Below are 8,111 nucleotides of genomic sequence, written 5' to 3'. Positions count from 1 at the left end.
GTGACCCACACGTTTTGCTTTTTGGGAAGTTGAGGTGCCTGAAACTTACTCCCAGATAACTGGGTAAAGGCGGTGCAATCTTACACTGCAATCCTAAGCATATTTTACTCAAAAGTAAGTCCCAATGAGTTCAATAAGATTTACTTTCTGGTATATTCCTGATCATTCTCATTGTTTCCATTATTATCATTATCATGACCACTATATTTATTATCTCCTGCCTTTTCCCTTGACAGGAACTCAAGGCAGCACACAGCTGAAATTTTATTTCATTCCATTTATCTATTGAAGGTGTTGTACACGACCCTTTCCCTCACACATTGCTTTATTTACAACAATCCTGTGAGGTGGGTTAGGCTGAGAGGTTTTAATTTGCTCAACATGACAGGTGTATAAGTGTATTTGACCGCAGGAGAAGCTATCTGATGTGAAACAAAATGTCCCTATTTTCACCTGAGGAATGTTGAAAGGTATGGAACATAGGTCCTTCTTGCTTTCTCATGGCATGAATGTGACCTTAGAGAACTCAAAATGGACATATTTGCCTGTACCTAACTGCACAGGAGACACGAAATGAAACCATAGATCCCTGAAGTACTGTATCACTGGGGTGTTCCTGGTGCACACCCACATTCCATAGATCAAAAGAGGGACTCCCTTGGTATTTGCAAGACTTTTTGTGCACATACCATAAAAGCCTGAAACACCACCTCTCAAAACTATGACACATGGCTGAAGGCCCTTTCTCCACCCACAGCACGTTGCATGGATTTTCTTTCCAATATCTATTTCTCTCACATCTCTGTCCTCTTGACTTGCCTTCAATGGGCGCCAGTTTCCGTAGGAACAGTATTGTCTACACTGACTGGGAGTGGCTTTCTAAGGCTTCAGGTTGGATCCTTTCCCCAGCCCAACCTTGGAGATGCCGAAAATTGAACTTGTGAACTTGTGCGTGCAAAGCAGATGCTCTACAACTGAGCTATGGCCCTTCCCTGAAGCAGCATGTCTTGCGATACGAGCTTTGAGGTTCCCTCCCTTCGCTGTTATTTTCCAGGTGAGCAATGAAGACCATTTATACTATGCAGAATTTTTAGCTTTCAGATTTATTACCCATCAGTTGCTATTTTTTAAAAAAGCACACAAACCCTCCTAACTGTTGAAGGTCATATCAACACCACACATTTAAAACAGCCATGGCTGCCCCCAAATAATTCTGGGAACTGTAGTTTATTACAGTCAATGAGAGTCATCAGGTTATTCCTATTCCCCTCACATAGCTACAATTCCCAGTGCAGTGGAATGATAAATACTGCTTCACCAGGAACTTCTGCAGGCAAATGTACTACTCTGCTTTGCTTTGAACCACATCAGCGAGGCCTAGAGGGGGGTCTTGTCTTCTTGGCAGCCCAGGACCTCCATACATTGGCTCCCAGTACATTTCTGAGCACTATTCAAAGTGTTGGTGCTGACCTTTAAAGCCCTAAATGGCCTCGGCCCAGTATATCTGAAGGAGTGTCTCCACCCCCATCGTTCTACCCGGACACTGAGGTCCAGTGCGAGGGCCTTCTGGCAGTTCCCTCACTGTGAGAAGCCAAGTTACAGGGAACCAGGCAGAGGGCCTTCTCAGCAGTGACACCCGCCCTGTGGAACACCCTCCCACCAGACTTCAAAGAGAACAACAACTACCAGACTTTTAGAAGACATCTGAAGGCAGCCCTGTTTAGGGAAGCATTTAATGTTTGATGCATTACTGTATTTTAATATTTTGTTGAAAGCAGCCCAGAGTGGTGGGGAACCCCAGTCAGATGAGCGGGGTATAATTATTATTATTATTATTATTATTATTATTATTATTATTATTATTATTACTTACAAGAAAGGAGATTCTGACAAAACATCAGGAAGAACTTTCTGAAACAAAGAACTGTTTGACAGTGGGAACGGGCTCCCTTGGAAGGATGTGGGCTCTCATTCATTGGAAGTTTAAGCAGAGGTTGGGTGTCCATGTGACATGGATGCTTTAGCTGAGATTCCTGCACTGCAGGGGGCTGAAATAGATGATCCTCAGAGGTCCTTCCAGCTCGACAAGTCTTTGACTATGATTCTATACCCTTCTCTGAGTTCAAAAACACATTGCAGCCAACGTGTGTGTGTGTGTGTGTGTGTGTGTGTGTGTGTGTGTGTAGCAGGACAAGTGAGGACATGTGGTCAGGGGAGAGCCAGATAGTGAGACCTAGAAAGCTGCATTCACACACACACACACACACACACACACACACACACACACCAGGCTTGAAGTGCATCAATCTGACCAAGAGGAATTGCAATAATTCCTTTTCAGTAGACCCTTTCTGCTAGCCTCCAGGGTGTTCTGCGTGGAACTGTATTTAGCGAACCACAACAAATTGCTAGGGCTTGCAATGGCTATAATTACTCCAAGTCATTTTCTGCAGCCATTGCTTAGTGAAGAAATAACGTTCCACCTCAAGCCAAGAAACAACGTTATTCCCCAAGGTTTGTTTACTTTCTGATCCTTCTGTTTCCAGGGAGGGTTGATACAAGCCTTGTCAAGAGCATCCAGCTGTGACATGCTGGGTCATTTATGCAAAACTGATGGCAGGTACACATGTTTAACTTCCATTACTGTCTCTGGCATCAAAGGGGAGACTCGATGGGCCACTTGCCAGCCATTATTTGTAACCATCATTAGCAAACATCATTTGTAATCACTGGCCTGCTTCCAGAGGGCTGTTTCAGACATGCCCGAGAGGGCTAGACTGGCCCAGTTAGATTTCTGTAAGACTATGAAACAATTCAAGAATGTGTATGGTACATGTGGTACATGTGTTGAGTTAAGACCTTATGGCACATCAAAAGAGGGAGAGAAAAAGATCATAGTGGGTTTTCTCAGGGTGTGAGGCTGAGGAATGTGGGAAACCTCTCAGCTGAGGAGAAGAAGAAGAAGCATTTGGATTTGATATCCGCTTTATCACTACCCGAAGGAGTCTCAAAGCGGCTAACATTCTCCTTTCCCTTCCTCCCCCACAACAAACACTATGTGAGGTGAGTGGGGCTGAGAGACTTCAGAGAAGTGTGACTAGCCCAAGGTCACCCAGCAGCTGCATGTGGAGGAGCAGATTACAAGTCTACCACTCTTAATCACTACACCACACTGGGGGAATCAACTCTTGGTATATGGATGGAAGATTGAGGTGAAATTGTGATGTTGTTGTTATTTAGTCATTTAGTCGTGTCCGACTCTTCGTGACCCCATGGACCAGAGCACGCCAGGCACTTCTGTCTTCCATTGCCTTCCGCAGTTTTGTCAAACTCATGCTGGTAGCTTCGAGAACACTATCCAACCATCTCATCCTCTGTCGTTCCCTTCTCCTTGTGCCCTCCATCTTTCCCAACACCAGGGTCTTTTCCAGGGAGTCTTCTCTTCTCATGAGGTGGCCAAAGTATTGGAGCCTCAGCTTCACGATCTGTCCTTCCAGTGAGCACTCAGGGCTGATTTCCTTAAGAATGGATAGGTTTGTTCTTCTTACAGTCCATGGGATTCTCAAGAGTCTCCTCCAGCACCATAATTCAAAAGCATCAATTCTTTGGCGATCAGCCTTCTTTATGGTCCAGCTCTCACTTCCATACATCACTACTGGGAAAACCATAGCTTTTACTATACGGACCTTTGTTGGCAAGGTGATGTCTCTACTTTTTAAGATGCTGTCTAGGTTTGTCATTGTGAAATTGTGATAGAGGGACATATATAGACACATAATAAAAAGAAAATATAAAATACAATATTCATGAGCCTCATAAAACACAATTACAGTGGTACCTTGGTTCCCGAACAGCTTAGCTGACAAACAAATTGGCTCCCAAATGCCACAAACCCAGAAGTAAGTGTTCCAGTTTCTGAACGTTTTTCGGAAGCCGGACATCCTATTCAGCTGCCAGCATTGTTTCTGGGGCCAATCAGCCAATCAGAAGCTGCACCTTGGTTTTTGAACATTTTGGAAGAAGAACAGACTTCCAGAACGGATTGAGTTCGAGAACCAAGGTACTACTGTAGTTTTATGAGGATCATGAATGTTGCATTATATATATATTTTTACATTATTCTTTTCCTTTGATATGTTGTTTGTAAATAGTTTTGGGTTTTATTGCTTAATATGTTAAAAACCTTTAATCAAATTCTATTTTAAAAAGAAAGAAGAAATTAATACATTTAAATTCCACATAAAAAATAAAATACATCTTAAACTCAATTACACTTCTATTAAAGCATGCATAGAACAATGTTGTGAATTAGTATCTTTGTTGTTGTTATCTTTGCTTGAAAAATTGGAAGTTAAAACAAAGAGAAGGTAAATCCAAAATGAACTTATTGCCCGTGTTCCATGAGCGGGAAAGATCTATTAGCCGAAGAGTAAGCCTTTTGCCTTTTGATATCTTTGAATCATGGAAATCTGGCTAGCAGCTTCTCCAGATCCCGATGAGAATTATGTCTGAGTCTAGATCTATGTTAATCACAATACCACCTCCTTAGTCATTAGATACATAAGTGACCCCCAAGGCACAGTCTTACCCCTTCTCTCCTTCTGTAATCTTCATAGAACTCTAGCCCAATGGTTGCCATTAATTTGACTCTGAACTGATTTTAGAATGAATTGATTTTAGAATGTATTTCAATTAACGGATTGTGATTTTATGTATACTGTGTTATTTTTACTGTTGTTAGCTGCTCTGAGCCTGGCTCCGGCTAGGAGGATGGGATATAAATGAAATTATCATCATCATCTGTGAGTTTTGTTTCTTTTCAGAACTCCTACTCTTACCATGAAAAATCCTTAGCTGTTTTTCTCCACCCACCCAAAAAATAAGAATAGTAAGTGGCCTGATCATCTCTGCTTTGAATAAGATTGAACTTGGAAAACAGCAACCCCCCCAAACCGCATTTGAGGGAAAAAATGACCCATAGCAATTTCCGCAGACAGAACCCCACCTAAAAGCTGAAACATTAGCAGTCATGAAGAGAATAGTGAAAACACTCCTTGAAACTACTTGGGTGTTAACTCACGTGGAAAACATGTATTTGGCAATGGATTAGAACTTTGTGAAAACAAAACGCATCATCTTCTTGGAAACCGTCTATAAAAACCCTGAAGAAACGTAGGAAGAACACTCGATTCCTTCAACGCAGAGACACTCCACTTGAGTTCTTTTCACTGCAGAGTTGGTAAGTCATGATGGAATATGTTTTAACTTCTACCAAGCCTATGGGCAATTTTGGGTTTCCTTCTCCCCAGCTTACCTTTTTGTTAATTAAAACATGAATAAATTCTGGCTCATCAGAATAGTTCAGCACCTAATATTTGTTCTCTCTGCTGGTTAGTAGGTGGAAATGAAGAAGAAATAACTATCAGAGCCACTTCTTTTTCTGTTGAGGTGCAGATGCTACTAGTAATACTTTAGGATGGTGGTGATGCTCACACAGAGTCTAGGGTTAGTTGTGTATCATTGAGTGGAAGATGAGCATCAATGAAATGCAGTCAAGGGAGTGTAGATTTACCAATAATGATTAGAAATAACTGGTCATGTTCTTGGTGGCAGGTTTCCAATAGGCTATGATGATGATGATGATGATGATGATGATGATGATAATTTATTTATACCCTGCCCATCTCAGTTTCCCCAGCCACTCTGGGCGGCTCCCAATTAAGTGTTAAAAACAATACAGCATTAAATATTTTTTTTAAAAAACTTCCCAAAACCGGGCTGCCTTCAGGTGTCTTTTAAAAATAGGATAGCTGCTTATTTCCTGGACATCTGCTGGGAGGGTGTTCCACAGGGCGGGCGCCACTACCGAGAAGGCCCTCTGCCTGGTTCCCTGTAACTTGGCTTCTCGCAATGAGGGAACTGCCAGAAGGCCCTCAGCACTGGACCTCAGTGTCTGGGCTGAGCAATGGGCTGAGCAATCCTTCAGGTATACAGGACCAAGGCCATTTAGGGCTTTAAAGGTCAGCACCAACACTTCAAATTGTGCTCGGAAACATACTGGGATGGAACATGTGCTCCAGTAACTTTTCTTATTGTATTTTTAAAAATAGATTGTATCTAATTAAGTTATATTGAAAATAAGCCAAGTGAAATGAATGGACTTAAGGCAGGTGTAGCCTTTGGATGCTTTGAACTACAAGCCCGGTTTCCTTGGCAATTGGCCAAGGTGGCTTGGGTTAGTGGGAGCTGTAGTCCACAGCATCAGAAGGACACCACCCCAGACCTAAATAGTCCCTGTTAAATAATCAGTGGATCTATGCTGAGTAGGACAAAGGTAGACTGATGTTGGCTTTGTGGAGGATGATGGTATCAGTGGCTACTGGCCACAATGCCTATATTCAGCATCCATGGTCAAAGCCAATATACCTCTGTGTGCCAGTTGCTGGGTACCACAAATGGAGTGATTTGCTATTGCACTCAGGTTCTCCTTTCCAGCTTCCAATTGGCACCTGGTTGGCCACTTATAAGAGCAGGTTGCTGGATGAGAAGGGCCAATGGTCTGAAGCAACAGGGCTCTTCTTATGTCCATTACCTAATTTGTTTCATCAGTACTATACAATATAGGGATGTGGGTGGCGCTGTGGTTTAAATCACTGAGGTTCTTGAGCTTGCCGATCAGAAGGTTGTTCGAATCCCTGCAATGGGGTGAGCTCCCGTTGCTCTGTCCCAGCTCCTGCCAACCTAGCAGTTTGAAAGCACGCCAGTGCAAGTAGATAAATAGGTACTGCTAAGGTTTTTCTGTGTGCTCTGGTTTCCATCACAATGTCCCATTGCACCAGAAGCGGTTTAGTTATGCTGGCCCCATGACCCAGAAAGCTGCCTGTGGACAAACACCGGCTCCCTCGGCCTGAAAGCAAGATGAGAGCCACAACCACATAGTCGTCTTTGACTAGACTTAACCATCCAGGGGTTCTTTACTATACAATGTGGCCTTAACCCCTTATTAGGTTGTTTGTTTTTTCACCTCTGAAGATCTGTACATACATAAATGTCTGTTGGTGAACCTGAACACTGTGAAATTCATTCATTGCTTAATCATGTGCGCTTCATCCATTCCCTACTTGTATGTGTCCCTTCAGATCCACGAAACCAGTTCAGCCAAGATGTCTGCACAATATAACCAATGCTTCGCCAGCTGCCCTGCCTCCACCGTCACGATTCAGCCACCTCCCTTTGTCCTGACCATCCCCGGGCCAGCTCTGTACTGCCCTGACCAACCCTTTGGCATTGAGCAATGCAACCCTTGCGCTCGCATGATTTCCTACAATGAAGGTGCAAGCCGTGGGGGGTACAACTCCCGCCTGAGTTCTGCAAGCATCTATTCACAGAAATTCCAGTCTGGATTCCAGAGTGGATGCAGCCCATGCCAGAGATTCTAAATCCCAAAACCACTGTCCACAGAATGTATATGACGAAGAAGACAGAGAAAGAAATGAATATGTTACATCCACTGAATGTATAGATGTGCTTTCTAGAAATGTATGTTCAACTTGTACAACCCCTGAGTTGAAGGCCAGGGATGAAAACTTCTATCTTCAAGAACCTGTTTTTGCATCTACTGGGAAACTCATCCACACCTGTCATCCACCGTACTGCAACACTTTGGACTCTGAACCATGTTCTAAGGGCAAGAATGTCACGTGTGGCCTCACTCCTGCCCTGTTTGAGCTGAGAAATGTGGCATACATGAAATCCAGTGCTCCTCTGTAGCTACAGTTGTAGGGGAAGGTGTGTGGGCAAGCCTTCACCATAGAGACTTGTCCATTGCTGCTCACCTTCTCAGTTCCAAAACAACCATTGTAGGCTGTCTATTAAAATGTAGTGACATTGTTTAACAGGCTTTTCAAATAGTAAACTCTACTCAGTGTTTGCAGGTGATAGTCCTCTGTGTTGTCACAGGTTGCTTCATGTTACCTTAAAAAACAACACCACTACATTTCAGTGTCTTCATTGTCTTGTTAACCTGCCTTGCTAACCTTTGCACATCTGTATTCAAACTGTGGGATTGTGTGTCTCTTCTCTTTCAAAATAAAGCCTTTACTGCATCAAAA

At 43.1% G+C, this 8,111-nt stretch overlaps 1 long non-coding RNA gene across 1 annotated transcript; it reads left to right on the top strand.

Moving 5' to 3' along the window:
* Positions 1-5,131: 5,131 nt before the first annotated feature.
* Positions 5,132-8,111, top strand: LOC310694368. Its single transcript, XR_014519628.1, has 2 exons — positions 5,132-5,239; positions 7,140-8,111. It is a non-coding gene; the product is annotated as an uncharacterized lncRNA (long non-coding RNA).

Source organism: Podarcis liolepis, assembly GCF_965112155.1.
Source record: "Podarcis liolepis genome assembly, chromosome: 15".
Lineage (NCBI taxonomy): Eukaryota > Metazoa > Chordata > Lepidosauria > Squamata > Lacertidae > Podarcis > Podarcis liolepis.
The sequence above is the reverse complement of the archived record's forward strand: the minus strand, read 5'-3'. Positions and strand labels throughout refer to the sequence as shown.